This window comes from Zonotrichia albicollis, chromosome 7 (assembly GCF_047830755.1).
Source record: "Zonotrichia albicollis isolate bZonAlb1 chromosome 7, bZonAlb1.hap1, whole genome shotgun sequence".
Lineage (NCBI taxonomy): Eukaryota > Metazoa > Chordata > Aves > Passeriformes > Passerellidae > Zonotrichia > Zonotrichia albicollis.
Window position 1 is genome coordinate 46,112,568 of NC_133825.1, and position 14,597 is coordinate 46,127,164.

The window sequence follows — 14,597 nt, forward strand, 5'->3', positions numbered from 1 at the left end:
ATTAAGACTATAAGCTTGAGATGAAGTTGATTTAAAAGAAAACCTTCCATGAAGCTGAGCAAGGTTTTGCAAGGGACAACACAAAGTTCCTGAGCTGCAGCCTGGAGGTGAAGACATTCCTTTAGGGAGACCCTTAGGCAGTAACACCCAGTTCTGGAGAATCAGAACCACCAGAAATTCCCAGTTCTTTTTATACTCTTACTGCTCAACTCTTCATGATACTTAAATAAAAATTAACTTTTTAAAAATATTTCCCACCAGCAGTAAACTGTTGAGTGTACAAGAATTATCAGTGATAAGAAGTCATCATTGTCTGTGCAAAAAAAGATAAAAATAACCAAGTTTCATGCAGAGCCATGTCAAACACCTGAGGTAGATTTCTGAAAAGATCTGTCTGACTGATTATCTCATTTGCAAAACATCCAGGACTGACTTGTAACTACTACTGTTGGGTTTTTTTTAATTAAAGGCAAATTTTTACATTAAATTAAAACAATATTCCTCCAGTTCCATTCAGAAACTTAAACCTCAAGGCCCTAGAAAATCCTCTAAAGCCAGAGAATGGAAGTGACATTTTTAAATAAACCACTTTGAAATGTTATGCTCTCTAAACAGAAATAGTTGAAAGCTGTGTGAAGGTAGTGCTTAAAGAACTTTTAATCATCATTACCCAGATGAAACAGTTTAAGGACTTGGGGAAAAATATGCCTTTTCAGTCATATTTTTAAAAAATTAGAACATAATTACTTGTTGATTTAAAGACATTTTCTCAACTGGCCAAGAAGGCAGAAATAGCCAAGGAACTGTCTTTCAGAGCTGTTGCTTGAACACAGAAAATACAAGTGGCAAATTAATCTTTCCTAGGAGCATGAATTTAACTCATGGCTCTAAGAAAAGACAGCCCAGGCACTCAGTTTCCCTTGAAGATCCTGCTCCCACATCTTCAAATTTATCACATTTGTGAATCCCACACATGAAAGTCACTATGCAGCCCAGTTCCAAATTTCCCACTTCCTTCTGTAGTATTACAGAATTCTAAAATTAACTGCATTGCAGCATTACTGGTTTGGTTATAATTTTAAAAAACGCTTCTTTAGCACTGAGCAGCATAGTAACAGGAAAAATTGATTATCCAACCTATCATTGAAGGTTCAATATTTATTTTGGGCATGAAAACACCATAATTTGCAAAGGGAAAAAAATAGTTCTGAGGTGACTTCCTTTAGATGTTTTCTTAACCCAAAATTTAGGAGCTTGTTAATGAACTTGCCTGGATGCACAGGGGCTGTGGGGATGACACATCAGTGACCCAGGACACTCAGAGGAACCAGAGGCAAAAATGAAAGAAGCCCTTGGTTCTCTTTGATATCCTCCCTCCCAGAGGTGTTTCCAAACACACCAGAAGAAGAGAGTTCTCCTGTAAAGGTGTTTTATTTCCTCTGCTGCTCAAACCCACATCCCATGAGTCACCCCCAGAGCAAGGGGAACCCAGGACGTGCCCAGGTGAGTTCCCCTTGAACAGTGTTTGCTCTGTGTCTATATTGAGGGAATTAAAAAGGGAACCCACAGGACTTCATTACATCAAATGGAATTATTTCTGAGGGCTCTTGCCTCCCCCACCCTTTCCATAAGGGCTTACTCTCAATTTACTCTTTTACAAGGAGTATAAGGACTTATTCTCAATTTACTTACTTTCTTCAAAATACTTAAAATCTCGTATTTACTTATATTTAAAACCAATATATTTATGTATTTGAAAATAAACCACTTCAAACAAATCCACTTCCTACCTTTTCCTCTCTCCCTTTATTCCTGGACTGCAAAACCACCTAAACCTGAGAACCCACACAGATTCTGCCTCATGTACATGAGCATCTGTACTTCAAGAAAAATGTTCCAATTTCATTACTCATTCTAAAATGATTACATCATCTAAATAAATTGCCTCTGAGCATACTATTTATATTCCTTCTTATTCTTAATATTGATTTGCAGCATACACCCAACATAAATCCAAAATAGAAAGGGGATCTCCTGAAAGGAAGTGCTGCAAAGGGATTTATCACAGTAGAACTTAATCAGATTTGCAAAACTCATTTTGAAAATCATTTCTCTTTGGCTTCAGATTAAATCAGCATCCATTTCAGAAGTGATTCTGTCTATGGTAAGAGTTCACAACTGAAAACATTTTGCTTTCTTTTATCTCATTATATACAAGCTCTAACATAGCACAACTGTTTAAGTTGTCCAGACCATCTTGGGAATATTTAACTACAAGACTTTCAACAAGAAGTATCCTCTTACAGACCATCCCCAAGCACTTGTCTCAGGTTTCAGCTTCCCCAACCCAATACCACCTGCAGATGAAATGAACTCTGTTCCATACAAAACAACTGCAGATACTTCTCTCTCTGCATCTACATTTTGCCAAGAAATACCCAAAATTTGCTTTTTTGAAATATTTTTGGAATTAAAAAACCCCATGTCTAGTGGAAGTTGATGGGAGTGGATGATCTCCAAGGTCCTTTCCAATCCAAACCATTCTGTGCTATCTCCATCAGACTGAAGGGAATTAAATTCTTTACAGCACTATGAGGTGAGGTATTCCATAACCTATCCTTTCCCCAATTTTGCTTTTTTCTTCTTTGAAACAGGGCAAAGAGCCACAGGGGAAAACCTTTTAAATTGCATTGTTCAAGGAGCATAACAACCCAATGCATAACAAAGGTACAAATTAGATTAAAGGTACAAATTAGATTAAAGGCACAAAAAGATTAGATAAACATACAAAAAGATAAATATCTAACTGATCTATCAAATGGCTTGGCTAAAAAACAATTCTGAAAATTAGTATGGCTAAGAAATTCCTGAGCACACAGTTCCTTCAACTCATTCCAACATAAATGTGAATGGTTTTTAATAAAAAATACCTGCAAGATGTTTTATTGTCACTAATATTTGTGGCATTTTTCTTCCTATATAATATAAAAGAGAGAACCTTCAAGGTGCTTTCCCTTATACAATTAGACATGGTGCATTTTAATTGGAAGCTTCTGGAAATAAATTTTACAGAGAGACTGTCAAGCCTAAATTAATACTTCACACCATGATGGTTTTTGTTTTACAGTTTTCAAATTACAATCAGCCAGAACTTCTCTGAACTTTTGTTCCACAGGAAGGGCAAAGGTTTTAATGAGCCTTTAGTCTGGAGATTACTTTTTAAATATTTTGCAAAATCTGAGGGATTTGGTAAGCACTTGAGATGAAAAACACCAGCAGAGTTTGTTTTTGTAGTCTAAGTAAAACTTAAAATGTAAAACTACCAAGAAAGACAACAGTCTCAAAAATGAAGGTCAGCACCAGTAGCACTGAGAAAACAAAATAGGAAGGTTAAACTCACATTTAATTCTTTTACCAGGTACAGTTTGCATCTGTATTCTATTTTTTCACAATAAAGCTATTGATCTTTTATTAAAAGTGAATTAAGTCTTCATTTCCAGAAGAAATGCTCTGGCTACACAAACAAATCAACCCCAAATAACCAACAGCGACCCCTTCGTGCTGCCCACCATGGGTTATGGAATTCAGCTTTTCCCTGAAAGCCAAACCCCACAGCAGAGTTCTGCACAGCCCTGATTTCACTCCACACCCAGAAATGGAGTTTCTGGATGCCCAGGAGAGCCCTTGGCTGGTAACCTGACCAGCTGTGCTCTCCCTGGACAGAAGCTGCACATCCCAACCCCTCTGTATTTCCAGCCTCTCTCACATGGCAGCCAGCTGGGTGAGCCCTAAAAGACTTCAGAAAAACAACAAAATCCTTGTCCCAAAACTACCCCACAAATTCACTCCTCGTAGTCACTGTTTTAAACATCTTTTTAAACAGACAAAAACCCCATAACCAATATGCACAGAACGAGGCAAGCAGGTCTGTTTGTCCAGGAGAGATGGCTGGAGACTTCACCTTTATCATCAAAAAGCATTCAGCTTACAAGAAAATCTACCCCAAAGAGGAGTTACATCATTGGGTAACTCAATTAACAAGTTGGATCTCACCAGGCTGCCTGAAACTGCAGGGCCAGCACCAAACAAGCAGATTTTGTCCAAGCTGCAAACTTTGAAATAATTATGGACTCCACATTTTTAGGATCCCAGAGCTGCATTCCTGAGAGCTTAGCCACCTTTCTGTTTCATTAAAGAATAATGTGTTGTAATCCCCAAAAGATGTTACAAATAATAGCCAGAATTTATTTTGCAGCTCACAGAACTCAAGTGCCAGTCCTTGCTCTTCAGAAAGATGTGTTCATTCTCATTGAGTAACATCATCACAAAATCTGTGTAATGGGAATTTTACAGGCAGCCAGGGAGCTGCAAGGTGCTTCCCAAAGCACCTCAAACATGGAAACTCAGAGCAAACACCCAACCTTCTCACATATTCTTTGGAACATAAAATTCCCATGTAAACCTCCAAATTCCTGTAAGTGAGATGCAAATATAATTTGATGTTGTATTTCCAACAGAAATATGTAATCATAGAATGGTTTGGGCTGGAAAGGACCTTTAAAGCCATCTACTTCAAACATTTATCTAGATCAATTAATTACATCATTATTACTTTTAAATGTCTTTCTAAATGTTCCTCAGTGATGTTTAAACTGTCCAAAGCAAATTTGTAAATAATTTGCCAACTTGCACCTCTTTTTTGCTTATTTCCCAAGTCCATGTAATGTATTAAGAGTAATAACTGATGATAAACCCAAAGGGAAAATAGTTCTGACATTTGTTTCTACATGTCAAACAAAATAACTTCCTACAATTATTGACTATATATTCATACTTGGCTGTACTTCACTAAATATATTAAAAAAAAAGCATTTCAGAAGATTTTCATAGTGTCCCCCAGGTAAACAGAATATTTCAGGTAAGTGTAAAACAGATTAAGATAATGAGTGAAAGTCAGAAAGGCAGGAGGCCAAGTTTCACATTCAGTATCCTACAATTATCATGTAATTATTTGGCTATTAACTACCTACATGCTCTTAACACACCACAAAAGTGGAATTAAATTAAGTTTATCTTAAATTTCACTGAGATTGAAGGTAAATCTCAGCACTCTATTTGCCTAAGGTGCTCTGCAAAGAAGTACTTTTAAAGAAATGCTCCCCCTCCCCTCAAAACACCTTCTTTTAGTGTTTCTTTGTTTTCCCAACATGAGCTACTCCTGAGCTGTTTGGATTTTGCTATCTTCACAGCTTAGTGTGCACTCCAAACAGCTGCTTTCCCCTTGTCCTTTCCTAGAAATTATCTGAAATATTGAACATTTTAAGCTTGTTTTTGATACTGGGAAACAGCCAACAGGTGTCTCAAAAGGCTCATGGGCTGCCAGAGAAAAAACTGCTTTCCACTGAGGCAAAAAGGAAACATTTGGGACAGGTTTTGATGTTTTTTTCCTTTTTCCCTTTAGTCTCCAAGTCTGTGCAGCTCTTCCTCCTTTTTTATGCCAATATTATCTTTCCCTGCTCTCACTGAGTGGAACAGGCCAAGGGAGCTCCCAGCTACAACCTGCAGCACACCAATATTCAACCACCCCATCCACAGCATCCAAGGAGCCACCAAAGTGCTGCCTGAGATAAACCACAGCCATGCCCCCACTCCAGCAGCTCTCCTCTCCAACACCACCGTGTTCATCAATGAGATAATTCTGGTTTCAAGCTGTAAAGTGAGCAGTAATTAGCATGGTTGAGAGCTTTAGAAAGGGCTGCTGCATCATCTCTGCCTTATCAGCTTGGGATGCAAGTGGCCAGAGCTGCAGATAAGACACAGCCCTGGGCATCCTCTCACAGCCACTTTCCAGCCCTGCTCTCTCCTCCAAGGCTTCTTGCTAACAGTTTGTCCTTTGTCATTGATAAAGAGCAGTAAGTGAGAGTTTTGTCTTTGTTCTAAGCAACTAAAGCCACTCTCTTAAAAGTCACAGCATCAAAGCCACTAGGTCTGGAATAAATCTAGTGATAAGGCTTGCACTAAAGAGGAAAAAAAATCTTTATGTTCAGGAATTACAACATAAAAATTTGATGACTGTATATATTTACATGAATACTTATGAAAATTTAATTGAAAGATTTGTAGTTGTAAATCTTTTATATTCCTGTTCTTTGCACTCAGGGATTTACTCAAACCTGTGGGTGTCCAGGTACAGTGACATTCCTTAACTCAGACACAGGACATTAAATATCTGTGCCTCCTCCCACTCCATTCCTCTTGCTCTCAGTAAGAAAGATGGATATATTCACACAAATTCTACATTTGTGATTTTTAAGACTTTCCTAGCAGTCACAATTCAGATTAAACCCATCAGGCTGAATTTGCCCTGGAGATGGTGTTTCACACTGCAGAGCCAACAGTACAAACATCACAAAATGGTCCCTTCAAGACCAATAAAGTGCATTATTTACCAAGGGTTACTGACCTTTGATGGCAGCAAAAGCAAATTTGTGGATTCTGGGCTGCCCTAGGATTATTGTTTACCCAAAACTGAAATAATGATATCCAAATCACTGATAAATTTGAAGACAACTCTTGAAAATGAGAAACAAAGATAAATACTACAAGCATGGAGCTTAGATAAAGTTAGAGCCACTTTTAAAGCATATTTTCTAAATAATTTTACATCACCAAACTATGATGTGTCTATTTTTGCACTATTTACATTTCCCAAAGTTCCTTTCTTTTATCCCCCTGTTTTTATCTCCTAATCTGTGCTGTACAATGCAATGGCATTTTATTGAAACAGACAATTGAAACAAAGTTTAGCTTTCAATGTTGCTACATAAACTTTGTGTTTGATGTACACAAAAAGAAAAAGAGAGGCTGATATGAGATGGTACTTACAGAAAAACTACTGGATGGAATTCCAGAGACTGCCACCAGAATATTAAGAACATTGGAATATTAAGAATATTATTAAGAATATTAAAATTTTCCATAGCTTTAAATATTGCCATGTTATCTCTCTCATGCATTAATATTTAGTACCAGTGACACTAAATGGCAGAACAGCAACATCCACATGAGACTGAGATTCCAAGGAATGTTTCTAATTCAAGGTGGATTTGTGCACATTTAGAGATTGATATTCCCTATCAACTCCAAAGGTTGTGTATTCAAAACATTTTACAGGAAAAATGACTTTGTGACTGTAAAGAAAACACAGAAAAGCAGCTAACAAAGACAGTACCACACAGATTGTTCTGGAGCTGGAAGCCAGAATCTGTCTTATCTGTAGAGAGGCTACTCAAGAATGCTAAAAAAAGCAGCACAGTTTGAGAAACTTCAGTGAAAAACAGTAATAAAGAAGGGTTAAGCTTGTACATTTGAAGGCTTTTAGCTTCCTTGAATTTTAGCCAACTTTTGCAACAACTTAATATTTTTAAAGTATATTAGAGAAAAAAAATGTAATATTAATTGCCTTTTTACTAGAAAAAAATCAAAGTGTTTGAGGGAATAAAAATCATATGATTACTGAAATGGACCTTGTTTACTTTGAATCTGCAGCAGACATTCTTCAGGACACCCCAGCATTAAACTTGGAAAGGGAGATTAAGAAGAACTATGACAAAAAGATAAAATCCAAGTGGGGGCCTCAAGAAGAATGCTTCATTAGAGACACACCAACTCTGTTGACTTAGGTCTATCTCAAAAGGAGTTTATTTTGGCAGCTGGAAGAAGCAAAAGAATTAAAAAACCCCCCAAAAATAACCAGAAAAAGCAATGAGTGCTTCAATCATGTGGATCCCATATCCTTCTCTTGAAGGGCTGCCATAAACTGGCAGTATTGCTTGAGTTCATTAAATTAAATATATGAAATTAAGTGTTAAAGTTTGTTTTCTTATATTTAATATAAGGTGAAATAATCACAGGAAAAATATGCACAACCTAATGTGTCATACCCATGCTTTACCCTTAGAGGCACAGAATTGTCACACTGATATCAAATAGCTTTAAACATTCATTAATTCATTAAACATTCATCATTAATGCCTCACTAGCTGGAGTCACATCTGCAAGAACAGCTTTCATCTGTAGCTTATGGACATTTGCCACAGGAAAACTAAATTAATTCCCTGTCAAAGGGGCTTCTGCTATGTAGTTATCAAAGTAAAACCACCACACATCACGTTTACTTAATACAGAACATAGATAAACAAAATTAAATTTAGAGAATTTAAATGAAAGCGAGAATGTTTAAGTTTTTTTTTTTCTGTACAACTATGCAGCAGGAAGCAGAACACTAAAATTCAACAGAATTAGAATACCAGCATGATAGAAATGGGTGTGAGGGGTGCACAATCTTTTTATTTTCATTTTATAGAAACACTGGCTGTGGTTATGAAGTGCCAAACAGGAACCAAGGTAAATTAGTTTCTTATTCTTCTTTGAAAATGACAAGAAATTATTTTGTGACATGAGACTCACTTCAACCCCAACCTGACTTTCCTCACCCTTTTAAGCAACAATTCTAAAGGACAATACAAGAGGAAAGCAGGTATATTCTATCTATTATAGAATATAGGTATATTATATCTGTCATTATTATTATCAGCTCTATTATATTTATATATTCTATTGTATCTATATCTATCTATTATTTTTCAGGTATCTATGAAGTCTCCATTTACTCACTTTACTCATGCACAACTCCTGTATTGCTCTCCCAATTTCATCCAACTGCACATTCCCAGCTCCTGGATAAAAGTGTCCAGGACTGTGCACCAACAGGGCACATGGAAACCTGCTCTTCCTGCCCACTTTCTCTGCATTTTTGACCTTTTTGACTCTTCTTTTCCTGCATGTCTGCCCCCAGAGGTGTTGAGTTCTGTGCTTACTTCCAAGCTCTTTTTCCCCATTTTCCAAGCTTTCCCCATCTTTCCCTTTGTCTCTCCAATGACTCTGCAGGGAGTTTTGCCTGGAGCCCCAAACCTTCCAAAACTCAACCCTTTGTCCCACTCAGAGCCCCTTTTCCAGCTCAGCCCTGGGGATCAGCTCTCCCACACCACTCCAGTCCTGCACTCCCCCAAAGTCCTGCTTCAGCCTCCAACAGGGCTTTAAAAAAACCCAGCCAAAAGAGAATTTGCCAAAAATCCATCCAGACTCTGAGGGCAAGCAAATAAGACCTTCCCGAGGAAGTCTGGGTGAGGGTAGCCTTATACTGAATAAATAAGTTCATGCTTCTCATGCCCAGCTACCGGCTCAGCCTGTGGAATATTTCAAGACATAATAAATAACAGACTAATTGACAGCTTTGCAAATTGTGAAACACTGATATTCACAAGCTGAAATATACTCCTAATTAAGAATTCAGATGCATGATGTTGGCTTTAGATTAAGATATGCCATGTGGGGTTTTCAAACTTTACACTATTAGATCATGTTGAAAAACAAGGTCACTTTAAAATTTTTCAGTCCAGTTTTTTTCATTTCTAGCTGCTTTCATACATCTAAATACAAGAAATAGTATTCTGAAGCCAGTAATTCAGAACAGTATGAGATTTTTAACTTCAAGGCTTTCTACCAACACATGGTACACTAGACAAGCTTTTTAAGCCCAGAAATGAAAAATTGAGTAAAAGTCAAGTAATTTATCTTTAGTCATTCAACAATTAAATGCACACAGCCTAGCCCTGAAGAAACAACCTCAAAACCAGTGGCATATACAGGCAAATAGGTAGTAACAGTAACTTTAGGATAGGAGAAAAAGAGTAAAGTTGTAGGACAAAGGGAGAGAACAGCACAGCAAAGTTCATTAGTGAAACCTTAATTTTTGCAGGATCCTGACGAAATAATATTGTGAAATTCATGGTAATGTATCCCCAATGCACACACAAACATGTTATTCAGACTAAAAAGCTGAAGGAGGAAAATGGGCAATGATAAATCTCAGTCTTTCTGTGTCTACAATTTGTATTACAAGGATAGAGTAATGCATCTCTGCCAAAAAATCTAAACCCACTTGTCTCCCTTACATCTGCAGATTAAAAACTGAATAAATAAATACAGAGGCTCACTTTACCAGTGCTCCAAGCATGTGTTAGAACTTAAACCTTAACAGCAACCAAAGCAACAGCTATCTGCACAAAAGATCAATGAGTATCTGCAGAAAAATTCCAGACCATCAAAACACGTGTGCTTTAAAAGAAGTTTCTCCTATTGTCCCTAAAAATGTTTATTTTCATAGTAAGTTTTCATTCATGAAACAAGCACTCTAATTTTAGGTCTGTGTTGTTTGTGGAGGGTTTGTTAAACAAGCCTGCTTTGTTTGCTGGGAGAGGGGATTTTGTAAACAGAGCCTCTGTGCTCTCCCAGAGCCCCTCCTCAGCAGGAGAGCATCCCACCACCTTGGCACCATCCTGGCACTGCAGCTCCAGCCACAGGGCTCAGCTGAAGCCATCCCTGCACCAGGTCAGAACAAAAACCCTGGGCTGCAACACCATGACAGGTTTGTTACCCCAAAAGGGATGGCTGGTGGTGTCCCAGCCTGGAAAAGTGGGGAGTGAAGTAGGGCCACATCCACCTCAAGCCCAACCAGCTGTGAGAGGCAACAGCCCCCAAATCCACACTGCCACCACAGCGCCTACCAGCTGCCATCATCCTGCAATCACAGAGCCAAGGAATGGCTTGGCTTGGAAGGGATCTCAGAGCTCAGCTCATTCCACCCCCCTGCCATGGGCAGGAACACCTTCCACTATCCCAAAACCTTGTCCAACCTGGCCTGGAACTCCCAGGGATGGGGCAGCCACAGCTTCTCTGGGCAATCTCACAGTAAAGAATTTCTTCCCAATATCCCATCTGTCAGTGGGAAGCCATTCCCCCTGGTGCTGTCACTCCATCCCTTGCCCAAGCCCCTCTTCAGCTCTCCTGGAGCCCCTTCAGGCACTGGAAGAGGCTCTGAAGTGTCCCCAGAGCCCTGGACATATTTGCCCCTCCCCTCCCCTCCCCTCCCCTCCCCTTCCCTCCCCTTCCCTTCCCTTCCCTTCCCTTCCCTTCCCTTCCCTTCCCTTCCCTTCCCTTCCCTTCCCTTCCCTTCCCTTCCCTTCCCTTCCCTTCCCTTCCCTTCCCTTCCCTTCCCTTCCCTTCCCTTCCCTTCCCTTCCCTTCCCTTCCCTTCCCTTCCCTTCCCTTCCCTTCCCTTCCCTTCCCTTCCCTTCCCTTCCCTTCCCTTCCCTTCCCTTCCCTTGGCTGTAGCTACATTAATTGTCAGAAAAAATACCGAACTAAGAGAGCTCTGTGCATTCCCTCTGAGACCATGCTAGATACAAGAAACTGATGAAAGAATCCAAGAATAGGGACACTAAACAAATAGAGGAATAAGACAGAAAACATGGCTAGATGGAGATGTACTGAATTTTTGTTAAGCTGTTTTGCAGGAAATAATAACTGCCTGAGGACACGATACAGTAAAAATAATTGTATCCTTTCAACATGTTCTTTTTGACATGGACTTGTTTTCAAACCCCTCCTTATGTTATTAAACTCTGTCTCCATAATTATAAACAAAACATAAAACTTGTAATCCTAGAATTCTTGTCAAGTAAGTTCATTTTTATCACACAAGCTGAACAAAATGAAATTATATGGGAGGTTTTGCAGCAGTCACTCCTTGTGCAGCTTTGCATCCATTAAGGTTGTGGCCCTGTAAAAGTGCCCAACACTTCTCTCAGCTGGGCAGAACACGTTCCCCATTATGCCTCCATCTGAATTATTGCCATTTAAGGTACACAAATGTCTCCTTGCATGTTTAGGAAAACAGACTGTTTAACATTATGTATCCCCCAAAGTCTTTGAGCTGAAACATCAACACTTCAGTTTTCTCTTAATGCCAGATGTTTGAAAACTCTGCTTTATAAACACCTGAAAACTTTGCTTTATAAACACCTTCACATTAAAAAACAAGTTTGGAGGCAAATGGGCTGGAATTAGCAACTATACTATAGGCTGTGTAAGTCCTGATCATTCCAAAACTTGGTAATTCAAGGGTGTATTAAACATCCACCAATACAGGATTAGGGGAGTATTATTAGAGAGGTCAAGCACTTTGTTGCCATTCTAACAGTTTACAATCCTTGCTTTTCAGAGTTAAAAATAACTCAAAATTGCCCAGGCAATCACCCTGCTTTATTTTAAAATCAATAAGCTGCACCCAGTACTCACGTGCATATCTGGAAAGAAGAAAGCAGTTTCATGCACTTCCCTGCACTTTTAACACACTTCTAAAACAGACAGCAAAGTGCTATAAGCACTTGTATGCTTAGCATACATTAGGCCAATATTTATTGGCATAATGTAAGTTTAAATGATTAAAACTTTAATTAGTTTGAGTCAAGTAAGTTGAATGGAGATCTGCACATCTAAAGGACAGCAGCCAAAAATGGTCCTAAATATTTCTGCCTCAAAATATACTGTAACATTTCTCTACCTTCCTCCCTTTTCCCTGAATGGAAAATAGTTAAAAGCAATGAACAAGCCACACAATGCCAACTGGTAAAGACTAAAATGAAAAGAACATAAGAAAAAAATCATTGAATAAATCATGGATACACTGCCCATACTATCACTAAGCACCCCTTGAGAACACTAGCCCTAATAGCTTAAATAAATAAATAAAATCAATAATCCGGGGAACAAAAAGCTCATCTTGTCTTCTATCCATTCACAGAACAACAGGGCATTTGTGCTGGGACAAAGATAGATTTTGGGTGCTATGTACTTTTGCTCCACAGACCCATTCTTCTTCAATTAATGAACAATGGAGTCATTTTCACAGCATTTTCTGTCATCCCATCTCAGTGTTATTTGTGAAAACGTTTTCATTCTGAACAAGACAAGGGGAGGAAGCAAACAGTATCCTGTGCTGTTAAAAAGGATGATCTACTCCCCTGAAACCTTTCTAGGAAGAATCTCCAAATTGTCCAACACATCTAACACAGCAAATAACTGCTCTGAACAGTTTCAGCCATTCCTTTTAGAACAGTTCCACTCTTCAGCTGACAACAACTAAACAAAATAAAGATTTTGGCAGTGGTTAATTCCCACAGGACAAGCAGAAACCTTGGGGCAGTGTCTGAAAACACCAAGGAGGACTTTGAGGTTGTTGATTTTTGTTTATTTGTTGGGTTTCTTTTTAATTTGCACTGGAAAAGGCAACAACTCATCAAGCTCCCAGGTCTCCACAATAAGGCAACTTTTGAAAGCCTTTGGGAACTGATTTTATTAGAAGGAGAAAAAACTTTAAAGAAGCTGTAACAAAAATATTTCGCTTCTCCACTGACCCTCCTGCTTGGGGCCCTGCTCTGTGCAGCCTCTTGGAGCCCTCAAGGATTTTTGGGGAAACTCAGAACCACCCAAGAGCCTGCCAAGCTCCACAAACTTCAATTACTGGCTCTAATACCAATTCAAAAGAGCAGAGATTTGTTTTTAAATTACCTGCATCTAAGTAACACTGGTGGCTACCACAGGATGACATGAAATAATCTGGCCCCCTACCAGGGATACGCTGGTGGTGTGAAAACACAATTAATTACCATCATCTGCAACCCAGTACTATCATAGCCTTGCTCTAGGTTTTAGTCTTCATTTTTTACTTTGAGCTGTCACTTCAGGTATTTACTGTAATACTATAAATAATAATTTACTACTGTAAGGGAGATACAATTCATCCAGCAGATCTCCATAAGCACTGGAAGGAAAAACCATAAAACCCTGTATGCCCTGTCAACTCATTTAATGCAATATTCTCTCCTGAAAGAAGAAAAATGCAAGTTTTAACAGAGACTTAACTAAAGCAGAATGGACAGCAGAGAAATCCAACAGCATAAACAGATTTTCTTTCACAGTCATGTAGTCACGAACCTTGACACTAAAAATAACTCAGCCCATATCCCAATTTAGCCCATTCTGAAAACTTTGTAGTTGCACAATTCCCTTTTCTTCTCCTCCTTTCCACCCTTTCTCCTTGCCTCCAGAGGTTGCTATCATCTTCAGCACAATGAAGGCAGTAACTCATATTATATAAACAAATGCCACGAGCTGACCTCAGCAGCTGAGGGACTAATTTTAGCCACCATTCTCTAGGACAAAAATACATTGGTTGATGAAAATCTTCTAGGCTGCGTAAAAAAATTACAAACAGCTTAAAAAATGAGAGCTGGAGAAGAAATTGAGGGGTATTTTTGGTGGATGGTTGATTGGAATTTTTAGAGAAGACTACAAAGAGACGTGTTGGTAGCCATCAGGTTTAAAACTAAGGGTCTTGCAAAAAACCCTATAAAATTAACTACAACAACAACAACAAATAAATAATAATCTTGTTCTTTAGGAAAAAAAGCTTAGGTGAGACATTAAGAAAAAGAATTTCAGTGGGATGACCACTAAAGAACAAGAACAGATAAGAACACGTTATATGTTAGATATTATTATATATGCTATATACATGATATGTGTTATATATTGTTATATACTCACACCAAGGCAGAGATGTGCAGGAGTGTATCAAGGGAGGCCCTTGGCTCACATCCTACAGGTTTTAAAAGTTAACACAAATATAACTGA

At 38.5% G+C, this 14,597-nt stretch overlaps 1 protein-coding gene across 6 annotated transcripts in view; it reads right to left on the reverse strand.

Moving 5' to 3' along the window:
* ATE1 (arginyltransferase 1) overlaps nt 1-14,597 on the reverse strand; it is a 67,661-nt gene that overhangs the window by 17,444 nt on the left and 35,620 nt on the right. The gene's annotated exons all lie outside the window — the stretch shown is intronic.